We start from the raw sequence: 12,854 nt of genomic DNA, 5'->3' as shown, positions 1-12,854 counted from the left end.
TTTTCCCGATAAAGAAACAAGATACAACTGAAACTTATGGAACCCTTTATCCAACTTCTAGCTTTTTGCCAGGGGCTGAGGTAGGAAATATACAAATCACAAGCAACCATATTGTACATCTTGATTAGGCCATCAAGAGAGCAAATTTCCGCAAATTCCAGTTCTCAAAAAAGTTGCTCACTTTCAGAAGTATTAGCTATTGGATAATGTTATGTGTGTCTGCGGAAGTCTTTATTTATTTTGGTCTGTGCATATCTGAGAGGTCTAAACTCGAGGGGGGTGATTGATATTGTCATTTGTGTGAAGGTGTGCTTCACAAATGCTCTTCTGCTTGGGAACATAGAACTGCACGATTTGCTTCCAATGGTTATCCCTTATATCATGAAAAAGAAAGTGACACCCGGGTAATGGAAGTCATTTTTTTTCTTCTAAATTTGACAAATTGTCAGTTATGTATGTGCTACTGCAGTGTGGCTTGAAATTGTGTTGTACAAAAGATTGGGATGATTTTCAGAAGATGCAATGATATACTCCCTCCGCCCGGAAATACTTGTCGGAGGAATGGATGTATCTAGACGTATTTTAATTCTAGATTCATTTATTTTTATTCATTTCTCCGACAAGTATTTCCGGACAGAGGGAGCATATGTGTGTAGGATTAGAAGTAGATTGTGGATTGGTAGACACGATTATCCTTGATATTTTAATCACCATCCTAAGTTAAGGAAACAAATGCATGTATCCTCTATTTTTTCTCTATGTCCATGTTTTATTGAAGATTTATGGAAACACACAATATTCTTGATCACGATGTATGAAAAAGGTCATCACGTCTCATGTGAATGTGATTGACTTGTCTATCAAGATGAATAGCAAGATAATAAGGTCATGCTTGCACGCGACCAAAAACATTCCCTGGCATCTATGTGTGGCTACAACAAAAACAATATTTGTGTGAAGTAGAGCAGGGCCAGGCAACAACGAGAGAGAGAGAGAGAGAGAGGGAGAGGGAGAGGGGAGGGAAGTGAAGACTTCTAGTGTGGGGTGGAGCCGAGTAGAAAGTAAAACCATGTATAGATGGAAAAAAAGCATGCCTTATTATGTGGGGTATCATTTGTTTTCCATAAGAGTGTGAAGCAAACTAAGAAATGAGGGCCTATTCGCATTGGTTTCCATCTTTCACATTTCAAAAGACAAAAATATACTCGCTCCATCCCAAAATAAGTGTCTTAACTTTGTACTAGTTTTAGTACAAAGTTGTGGTAAAGTTGAGACACTTATTTTGGGACGGAGGGAGCATTACTTAAGACCTAATGAAAAGAAACATCACAATAGCTAAACGTTAGTCGCCTGAATGGTCAGTCAATTTTTGCTAGAAGGAAGGAGGCAACAGAGGGAAGGAAGAAGCAGCCGCAACATGGGGCTAGCTAGAGAAGCTTCCTCATGATCTATCAAGGGTGGGGGTGGGGGCGGTGGTGCAAGTTCTCCGAAGAAAAAAACGGTGAGGCCCGGGGCTAAGGGATGGCCGGGGACGGCGGCAAGACCGACCGTGTGGGTGTTTGAGGGGAGGGCGGCGAGGCGGTCGTGGGGGCGCCGCAAGCCGCGAGCGGTGGCAACAGGTGGCCTGGCTGGTGGCAGTAGGCAGCGGGAGGAAGAAGAAGACGAATGCTACAACGATGTGCTAACGTTTGGAGGAAGAAGACATAATTTGGGCAGTTCGTTTTTCATCTAACGCTTCTAACTGATCAATGCCAAATTGACTAGCCCAAATCAAACTCCTGACGATTGACTCTTAGCCATTCCCAAATGACATATTTTCTTACAGTATTTGAGATACATGACATCTTATTTCCTGTAATTTTTCTTTTCTCTAAGATAATCATATTCTATACGAGTCGAAGGGGCTTTCTTTTTCCATGGCAACGCACGGGCAGCAAACTAGTAAATCAATAAGATCAGCCGCCTCGGCAACCGTCGGATGCCGCCCGAAACAGCCGTCCGATGTACCGTCCCAGTCAACTGGGTGCCTCCGCAACATCTAGCTTGTTGCGTTCATGGCTTTGCAACAAGGACCTTGTTGCAAAGGTCCATTGAGACAACACCACTGCCCCGCCATGGCCTGAGTGCCTCGGCCATGGAGCGTCGCCGGCCGCCGGAGTCGTTGCGCCACCTCTGAACCAGCACCCCGAGAAGCTGCATCTACTCCAGCACGACAACGATGAACTCTCACACCGGACACTCCTCTGGCAATTTTTGCAACCGAATCTATGTTTCTGAAACATGTGTCGTGTTGCAATGCTTGCCCTCGTACGCTCTAACGCAGGGATTCTGCGCTTTCTGCAACCGAGGCTATGTTTCTGAAACAATACCCTTGTTGTAGAAGATAAAATATTCATCGTCGAACATAGACCTTCTTGTTGAAACAATACCCTTGTTTCTGAAACAAGACCTCTGTTACATAAATTTTGAAACTAGGCCCTGTTGCTGAAAGAAAAACTTCACCACCAAACACTCTTTTTCTTTCTAAAACAAGATCGTTGTTGCAGAAAGCTTCTGAAACAAGACGCTTGTTGCAAAAGAAAAACTAGCTGCACGGGACTTGTCGCCTGTGCGAGCGCCCGATCGAAATCAATCCGACGGCTACGCAGGCGGCGGATGTTGTGTGTGCATCAACCAGATGAAGGTTAACATTTTCCATACTATTAAGGACAGTAAAACTGAGCCTCTTTCCAGCTCTCTCACGCACTCAACAATTCTGGCCATCGGATCGAGCGTGCTGCACGTTTTTGGCCGTTGGATGTGAGTGGGGCAACTGTCCTTGAGGGTAGCAGCTCCCGTGGAAAAATCGGGTTAATGTGGTTGATTGGGCCATATGCCTACCAGCGGCCCGTAAAGCGTCCATCCATAAAAAAATGTACAAGCGCAATGAAGAGTTAAGTTGTTCCTCTCCCCGACCTATCGATCTCTCCGTCAGGAGTCTGGACCAAGAAGATGTCGCCCCCCTTCCCGACCCCGATTCCAGTAGCCGCTGCCATGACACAGCCTCCTACGGGTAGTGCACAACGATGTGGGGGTCCGCCTCGGTCACGATCCCATCATTTAGCGCCTCTGCTTCCTCTACCTCACGCACAGTGACGTCGACGAGACGGAGATTCTTGGTGCGAGGGGATCCCCAGAAAACCAAGGAGGTGTGCCCCACCCCCCTTCATGTGGTAAATTGGGCGATGCACTCCTAGTGACTTGGTGAGGGAGTATAAACCGGCAGGAGTCCGACGATGGAGAGGGATGCAGTGCCTGAGGACTGGGAGGGAGAGATGGGGGCGATGGATTTGCTGGAAATTCATGCGAATGCCTTCGCCGGTAGCTGTCGATATGGCCGGCGCCAGCACGGCCATCAACAAAGTTTGGTTTCTCTTTGGCGTCATGAGCACACCCCTTCTGCCTGTTCCATCCCTGCATCTCAGCGTTAAGGGCACGCACTCGCCGCACTCCTGCTCGAATGTCCAATTGTAAGTGCATCTCAATTTTATCAGCGTGTGTTAGGCGAAATGCTAAGTCAAATTTCTTCTTGGATGTTTATCTGAGTACTCTTGATTTTTTGAACTCATGGTCTGCAACTCTGCATATTGTATAGACTTATTACTCGTTATTACAATGCTACAAAAATTGTTCTTCCTTACAGGAACAAAGAAGGAGCTCCTAGCAGAATGTTGGTGGTTTAGGATTATGTGTTATTGGACAAGAGTGATCATCCCATTGAGTAGAAATGTTATTTTGATAATCATTTGTAGGATTGTCCCATGAATTATTTTCGCACAAAAATGATTTCTGTCTTGAAGTAGAAATGATGTTCCCTAATTGGTAACAGACTGGAGAAGAATGTCTACATAAACAAAGTATGCAATGTGTCTTTGGCTTTTTCAGTCTGCCATGTTTTAGCTTCATATGAAACAAAATGCCATTCTAATATTGCCTAAATGGGGATGAAGAAGGGGCTCCTAGCAGAGGCCCACGGTGAGACTGCAGTGCGGCCAGGCCAGTTTTTGGAGGCATTATTAAAGCTATTGGTGCTTGCTGGTGAATTTTTCTTGCAGAGGTCGCTCTCATGTTACATTGCAATCTGCCATCTCTAGTACTAGAGCAAATAAAACAGGTAACATTCCATATTTAAACAATTCTGAACATGCTTGATGGCTATGATAGCTTATCAGAAATTTTGATTGTCGTGTATGTACTTGAATTAAGACTACAAGATTCTTCTGAACAAGGATTTGTTTAGAATCAAATAATGTGGTGCCCGCATCAAACTAGACATTTGTAGCTCATATGGAAGATTATGTTGTTTTGTCTCTCGATGTGTGGCTTTCCTTCTGATTGTTCTTTTGAACCAGCCCTAACCATATCCAGTTATATTGAGAGCTGAAAAACATCAGGTCATGTGGCTTTGCTTGTCCATTTTTTTTACTCAGCTTATGTTCACGCTTTCTTCCACTGAGGCTTCCATAACCCTAATAATCTACGCATTTTTATTGATGAGTTGAATCCTGCCATTACTTAGACAAGCTAAGATATTTTTATTTTCCATGTTTGAATGTTATATGTATCTTAAACACCCATGATGCAGGGTTGTGATGGTAAGCCAAAGCCATATTGGTGAGTGGCTGATAAGACAAAAGGCAATAAATGCTTATTCAATTTCTTGCTTTTATGTAGGTGGGAAAATCTTAATATGCGATTAATCAGGTGCTAGAAGTGTGGCCTCATCCCATTTTTGGGTTTATTTCACTTAAACAACCATGAAGTAGTATATATGTGCATCATCAGCAACCAAGCACCTCATTCTTCAGGTCCGACATAACATATTTATGTATGGTTTGCTTTATATTCTATTAGAAGTCAGTATGCCTATAACTTACACTCATGTATTAGATGGTCATCTATCATCATATTCGATCTTGGATCCCAAAAATAGATGAAATCAACTCAACACAAGACACAAATATGATTTTTATATATTGTGAACACTACTATGCCTTTCGAGATGAAGATCAAGCAAACTCACACCCTTCCCTTTACTTACGGGTGTATGTACGTGGTGCTGTCGTGCTCTGTTCTTAGATTACATACAAGCAACTAAATTTGTATTTTAACCTTCATGTTTCATGCTACCATACATCTATATGTGCATCAATTCCTATTATATTTATTACAACAACGAAGGGCGGCAGCAGCCCAATGAAAATGTTGTAACTTTCATTCTGCACTAATAGATGCCATCATACCATGAAGTAGTGTTCCACGTCATTCACAAAAATCAGACCTTTCCATCATTATGATCGATATTTCTCCATTTCAGCTTATAATTCTTGTAGTTTCCTGGGAATTCTTTCTGAAGATTACTCCTATCCATTCATCAAGTGAAAGCTAGCCGTTCCTCATATGGACATTATTCTCTTTTTTTTTTGGGGGGGGGGGGTATTTAAGGGATATTTGAGGGATATTTTCATTTGGGTTATTACTTCGTACTTACCAGAATGTATCATATTTTATAAGAAAAAGAAAAACTTTCATGAACAACTTATTTCAATCTATTTTATCATTTCCATAGTTTCTCTTATTTTCATGTATTTACACTAATTTCTACCACACTATCATAACAAATTCAAATTTGATGGGCAGGCAACGCAGGCCATCAGGGTTCTAGTAGAGCTTCATAATCGAGGTGCCTAAGAGCACACATCTTACATTCGAAGTTGATCCCCACAAATTCGTGAGAGAGTAGGCTTAATCTCTAGGTGTTTGGGTGGTTTGTATCCTTGTGAGGATGTTTGCATCCTATACAAGTTCTTGTAAATGTCTTTCTGCCTTCAACTACATGATCATGATCAACACCATCACCCAAGGTATGTTATTCCATCTTAGAGAAGCTTTACTCCAAGTCATGAGTCAATGCAACTCGACAAGATGCGAATACATCAAGATGCTTAAACGAAAAATGGTAACCCCATTTTGAGCTTAAACGATGAGTATGACCTATGATCAAGTGATCTCACTTGACTCCTAAGTCAATATACTCTAACATAGGTGACTTTGTCGCCGACCATCTCTAGATGAAGTTTTCTTGTGTTCTTTTCTGTGCTCTTGCATTTGTCTCATGCATATTTATTTCTCCTTTCTTTTTCAAAAAAAACTTAATCTAGATTTCTTTTCTATTTGTTCTGCATTCCCTGCATCCAATTCATTGCAAATCCTTCAGTTAATTCCTTGCAAATCCTTGTGAGATCTTAGTTGTCTAGTGAGCTGAGGTGACAAGTGTTTTCTCTGTGATGAACTCGGTCACACCGGTCTCTTGTTTTCGGTCTAACCGAATTCTTTTGGTGCAACCGAAGCATACCACTCGGTGCCACCGATTTCACTACAGGAAAGACATTTTGCCATCTGTTCCTGCATTACTCTTGATCCAGCTCCACTCAATGAATCTTGTCCTCTACAAGCATCACATTTACCTTAGTGCTTTGTGCTGTGACTCAAGGACCAAATCCATCCACGACAAATTCCAGAAGACCTTTCTTGGAAATTGATGTCAAAGGGGGAGAGAGAGATCACATCAAAGCTTAACCATATCTCTAGGGGGAGAGAATACTCAAGGAGAGAGTAAGGTTCAAGCAGAAACGGCCCAGCAACCGCTCGATCCCCACGAGCACTAGCCGCCGCTCTGCCCGACGCCGCCGGACAGGAGCTCCACCAGCCCGCCACCGCCCACCCCCTGGCTGCCCAACCTACACGCCGGTTCTCGCCCCGGGGTGGCCCCTCTCCTCACGACGGCCCGCCTCGCCGCCGCCGGACGGGAACTCCGCCAGCGCCACTTCTCACGACGCCGTCGGCCGGGAGCTCTGTGAGCCTCGCTCCTCGCGACCCCGCTGGACAGGCAGCCCGCCGCCTTTGGTCGCCTTTGGCCGCCTTGCCTAGATGCCTGATGGGAACTCTTCTTCTCTGTCTCGTCTCTCTTCTACCTCTGTATTCTTCCCTGTTTCTCTGTCAACATCTAGGTGAATAGATGGATGGATAGATGCATGTATTGTTGAATAAATGGTACTGCTAATGCATTGATGTATGTTTAAATTTGTATATGTCGCTTGCCAATTTCAATTTGGTAATTTCGAATTTGGTACTGCTACTTGGTGCTTGGTAATTTTGGTATGTGCTGATGAATAGATGCGCTGATGGCTGTATGTTTTAGATGGAGAAAGTCGGTGCAGCTAAAGCTAAAGTGTTAATTCATCAAACATTTTCTGTCTAAGGGCACTACAGACATTTCGTCACACAACTGAATCCACAATCTCAAACTACAATCTCAGAAAAGAACTGGGCAGCAGATTCTGTGGGAAGCAGATTCGGTGAGAAATTTCTAGAATCTTGATTCTGGAGAATCCACCACGAAAAGAACTAGGCCTATATATACCCCTCCACCTCCTCTTCATTCATGGAGAGAGCCATCAGAACGTGCCTACACTTCCAGCATACATTTTCTGAGAGAGAACCACCTACTCATGTGTTAAGGCCAAGATATTCCATTCCCACCATATGAATCTTGATCTCTAACCTTCCCCAAGTTGCTTTCCACTCAAATCTTATTTCCACCAAATCCAAATCCTGTGAGAGAGAGTTGAGTGTTGGGGAGACTATCATTTGAAGCACAAGAGCAAGGAGTTTATCATCAACACATCATTTGTTACTTCTTGGAGAGTGGTGTCTCCTAGATTGGCTAGGTGTCACTTGGGAGCCTCCGACAAGATTGTGGAGTTGAACCAAGGAGTTTGTAAGGGCAAGGAGATCGCCTACTTCTTGAAGATCTACCGCTAGTGAGTCAAGTCCTTCGTGGGCGACGACCATGGTGGGATAGACAAGGTTGCTTCTTCGTGGACCCTTCGTGTGTGGAGCCCTCTGTGGACTCGCGCAACCGTTACCCTTTGTGGGTTGAAGTCAGCATCAACGTGGATGTACGATGGCACCACCTATCGGAACAACGACAAAAACATCCGTGTCTCCAATTGCGTTTGAATCCTCCAATCCCTTCCCTTTACATTCTTGCAAGTTGCATGCTTTACTTTCCGCTGCTCATATACTCTTTGCATGCTTGCTTGCTATGTATTGTGAGTGTTAAACTTATGCCTAAACTCCACTTAAACTTAAAGAAGTTAAAAACTGCAACTTTTGGTACTTAGTGTCTAATCACTCCCCTCTAGACACCTCTTCTCGATCCTTTCAATTGGTATCAGAGCCTTGGTCTCCATTACTTTGGTTTAAACATCATTGAAGGAAGATGGATGAGTCTACAATTGGGAGTCTTAGACATAGAGTGCCTATACTTGATGGAGAGTATTTTCATGAGTGAAAAAATGAGATGCTTGTGATTTTCAATCAATATCATTTGAACAAGCACATTGCTAGCCCTTGTGCACCTCATGTTGATCCTATGCATCCTACCCTTGATGAGTCAATTGACATGATTCACAATCTTAAAACTGTTGAACGTATCATTAGAGGCTTGCCTAGAAACTTGATTGGATATTTGCCTACTCTTAAGTGTGCCTACACCATATGGAAGTTTGTTGAGGAACCTTTTCCAAATTATTCCTTGAAAAATCTAGATGAAATTCTCCATAAGTCTATTGCCTTGAGTAAGATGAATTCCAATGATACTATGTTTGGTGATTGTCTATTTGAGCTTACAAACCTTATGCGTGCCAAAGGAGATGTTGGAATTATTAGTGATATTATTTCCGAAGCTATAAAAATTCATAAACAAGATCATTGTCAAACTCACTCTAACGAATCACCCTCTCTAGGATTTGATCCACCACATGACGATGTTGAACATGGATACTATGACGAGGATAATGATAGTGACTTTGATCTTGATGATGCAACGAGACACTTTGGTCTAATGGCAAATCATCGGGGATATATGGCAGGAGGAAAGGAATGGGTTCTTGATAGTGGATGTATCGATCACATGACCGGAGATAAAGATATGTTTCGTGAGCTTGCTGAAAACGATGGTCCTCGAAAGTATGTCACTTTTGGTGATAACTCAAAGGGTAAGGTGGTTGGTCTCGGTAAGGTGGCCATATCACATGATAGCTCCATACAAAATGTCATGCTCGTTGAATCTCTTGGCTACAACTTACTTTCAGTATCTAGACTTGCTGATTTCGGTTTCAATGTCCTATTTACTGAAGTAGATTGCCAAGTGTTTCGTAGAGATAATCATTAAATGGTCTTTGCCGGTGTACGTAGAGGTGATCTATACATTGTTGATTTCACTAAAAAGGCTCAACCTAGAACTTGCTTTATTGCTAAATCTTCTAAAGGTTGGTTATGGCATAGACGATTAGGTCATGTTGGCATGCGAAACCTTGACAAGCTTATTAAAGGAAATCATATCCTTGGCGTTAACGATGTCATATTTGATAAGGATAGACTTTGTCGCGCTTGTCAAGAAGGTAAACAGGTTGGAGGAAGGCATCCCGTGAAGAACATCATGACCACTAGGAGGCCACTCGAGCTACTTCACATGGATCTTTTCGGTCCCAACACCTACAAAAATCTCGGTGGAAATTATTTTGGTCTAGTTATAGTTGATGATTTTTCAAGATTCACGTGGGTGTTCTTTCTCAATGATAAATAGCAGGTCCAAAAGATCTTCAAAAACTTCGTTAGGAAGGCGCAAAATCAATTCGAAGTGAAAATCAAGAAGGTTCGCCGCGACAACAGAACGGAGTTAAAGAATGCAAATGTGGATACCTTTCTTGACGAAGAAGGTATTTCACACAAGTTCTCGGCTACGTACACACCTCGACAAAATGGAGTTGTTGAGAGGAAGAACCGGACGCTCATCGAATTGGCGAGAACGATGCTTGATGAGTACAAGACGCCGAAGCACTTTTGGGCGAAAGCGGTTGAGACAACTTGTCATGCAACAAATCGCTTGTATCTTCACAAGCTACTCGGCAAGACGGCATACGAGCTTCTCACTGATAACAAACCCCAAGTTGGATACTTTCGAGTATTCGGCTTGAAGTGCTACATTCTTGATAACCATCGTCGTTCTAAATTTGCTCCTATGTCTCATGAAGGTTTTCTACTTGGGTATGGCTCAAACTCTCACACATACCGTGTCTACAACAATTTCACCCGAAAGGTTGAAGAAATGGTAGATGTGAAGTTTGATGAATCTAACGGCTCGCAAGTAGAGAAATTGCCAATTGATGTAGGAGACAAAGATCCCTCAGAAGCAATCCAAGACTTGTCTATTGGCAAGATTCGTCCAACGGAGGTGAAGGAGAGTACCTCGTCTGTCCAAGTGGAAGCTTCTACCTCACGACAAGGTGAATCGAGAGTTGATACGGAAGCATCCACAAGTGGGACTCACCAAGATGAAGAAAACAAGGAAGTGCACAAAGACGAACGTCAACAACCTCCTTCTCCACCACGACAAGAGAACGACAACGTCAACAACCTCCTTCTCCACCACGACAAGAGAACGGCAACGTCAACAATGAAGAAGGCCAAGAAGAAGAACAAGATGAAGAAGATGTTCAACCAAGATTCAAGCAAAAGCTTTCACGAGTTCGAGCAAGAATTGCTAAAGACCATCCTGTCGAGCAAATCTACAATGATATCCAAAACGGGAGAATCACTCGCTCTAAAACTCATTTAACTAACTTTTGTGAACACTATTCATTCATCTCTACATTGAACCTATGAAGGTTGAAGAAGCATTGGAAGATCCGGATTGGATAAATGCTATGCATGAAGAGCTACACAACTTTGCGAGAAATCAAGTGTGGATATTGGTTGAGAAGCCCGACAACAACCACAACATCATCGGTACCAAATGGGTGTTTCGCAACAAGCAAGATGAAGATGGACAAGTAGTTTGCAACAAAGCACGTCTCGTCGCCCAAGGCTACACACACAAGTCAAAGCTATGGACTATGGTGAGACTTATGCTTCCGTTGCTAGACTTGAGTCCATTTGCATCTAACTTGCCTATGCTAATCACCATGATATCACCTTGTACCAAATGGACATTAAAAGTGCTTTTCTAAATGGTGAAATAGAGGAGGAAGTTTATGTTAAGCAACCTCTCGCCTTTTTTAATCCTAATAAACCTAATCATGTTTACAAACTTCACAAAGCTCTTTATGGTCTTAAACAAGCTCCTAGAGCATGGTATAAATGCTTGACCAAGTTCCTTATTGAAAAGGCTTTGAAATTGGAAAAATAGATTCAACTCTTTTTACTAAAAGGGTTAACGGAGAACTATTTGTGTGTCAAATCTATGTTGATGATATTATATTTGGTTCTACTAACCCTCATTTTAGTGAAAAGTTTGAAAAGCTAATGTCAGAGAAGTTTGAGATGTCTATGATGAGTGAACTCAAATTCTTTCTTGGTTTGCAAATCAAGCAAACTAAGGAAGGTACCTTTGTCTCTCAAACGAAGTAAACCAAGGACTTATTCAAGAAGTTCAATATGCAAGAATGCAAAGGTATGACTACACCCATGCCTACTAGTGGACATCTTGATTTGACCAAAGATGGTGAACCGGTCGATCAAAAGGTTTATTGCTTTATGATTGGTTCATTGTTATATCTATGCGCTTCACGTCCCAATGTTATGCTAAGTGTGTGCATGTGCGCACGATATCAAGCTGCTCCTAAAGAATGTCATCTTAAGGCCGTGAAAAGAATAGTGAGATACGTAATCCATACACCAAATTTTGGCATTTGGTATCCAAAGAGGGCCTCCTTCAATCTTGTTGGCTACTCCGACTCGGACTATGCCGGTGACAAGGTTTAGAAAGTCCACTTCGGGTACTTGTCAATTTATTGATAGATCTCTTGTATCTTTGTCTTCCAAGAAACAAAACTCGGTATCCTTATCCACCGCCGAAGCGGAATACATTGCCGCTGGTTCATGTTGTGCTCAATTACTTTGGATGACCCAAACTCTTAAAGATTATGGGATATATGTGAAACATGTTCCATTACTTTGTGACAATTAAAGTGCTATCAAGATTGCTCACAATCCCGTGCAACACTCTCGAACTAAACATATTGAAGTTCGTCATCATTTCATTCGAGATCATGTTGCCAAAGGGGACGTTAATCTTAAGCATGTTCGCACCGAAAAGCAATTAGCGGATATATTCACTAAACCACTTGATGAGAAAGTGTTTTGAAGGTTAAGAGGTGAATTGAACACCATTGATGTCTCAAACCTGGAGTAGGAACTCCATTTGATACATGCAAGGCATGAGCCTATGATTAATCCTTGATATTTCTCTTATGATGATAATCTTATGTCTTGGATATATTCACACCTTACATGTTATCTAACCCATGTAGGTACTTGGATGAATCTAAATCTATGAGATTGCAACTCACTCACATCTTGAGCAATCTCTACATCACCAAGTCTCTACACAATGGTGGTTGAAGACAAGGAAGCATGAAACCACTCAAACATATCCTTTGAAAAACTTCTTATTGACCTTCATGATTGTCATTTTGGACACACAAGTGCTCTTCCTTGCAAAAACTAACCCATGTAGGTAATAAACTCAAATTCCAAGTGGTGCTCCCAAATCTTGATGAGCTAAATCAACCTTGAGCAACCCACATAAGTTCAACTACATGATCATGATCAACACCACCACCCAAGGTATGTTATTCCATCTTAGAGAAGCTTTACTCCAAGTCATGATTCAAAGCAACTGGACAAGATGTGAATACATCAAGATGCTTAAACGAAAAATGGTAACCCCATTTTGAACTTAAACGATG

The 12,854-nt window shown here is 42.3% G+C and overlaps 1 long non-coding RNA gene across 2 annotated transcripts; it reads left to right on the top strand.

Moving 5' to 3' along the window:
* The first annotated feature begins 2,944 nt into the window (after nt 1-2,944).
* Nucleotides 2,945-6,029, top strand: LOC123092123 (uncharacterized). 2 transcript variants are annotated; one of them, XR_006444264.1, is made up of 3 exons: nt 2,945-3,509; nt 3,683-4,847; nt 5,680-6,029. It is a non-coding gene; the product is annotated as an uncharacterized lncRNA (long non-coding RNA). The 2 variants fall into 2 exon arrangements; XR_006444265.1 differs by having other exon boundaries at nt 2,945-4,153; nt 4,714-4,847.
* The last annotated feature ends 6,825 nt before the right edge of the window (nt 6,030-12,854 follow it).

The sequence above is a fragment of the Triticum aestivum genome, chromosome 4B, assembly GCF_018294505.1.
Source record: "Triticum aestivum cultivar Chinese Spring chromosome 4B, IWGSC CS RefSeq v2.1, whole genome shotgun sequence".
Classification (NCBI taxonomy): domain Eukaryota; kingdom Viridiplantae; phylum Streptophyta; class Magnoliopsida; order Poales; family Poaceae; genus Triticum; species Triticum aestivum.
This window is presented reverse-complemented; position numbering and strand designations above follow the sequence as displayed.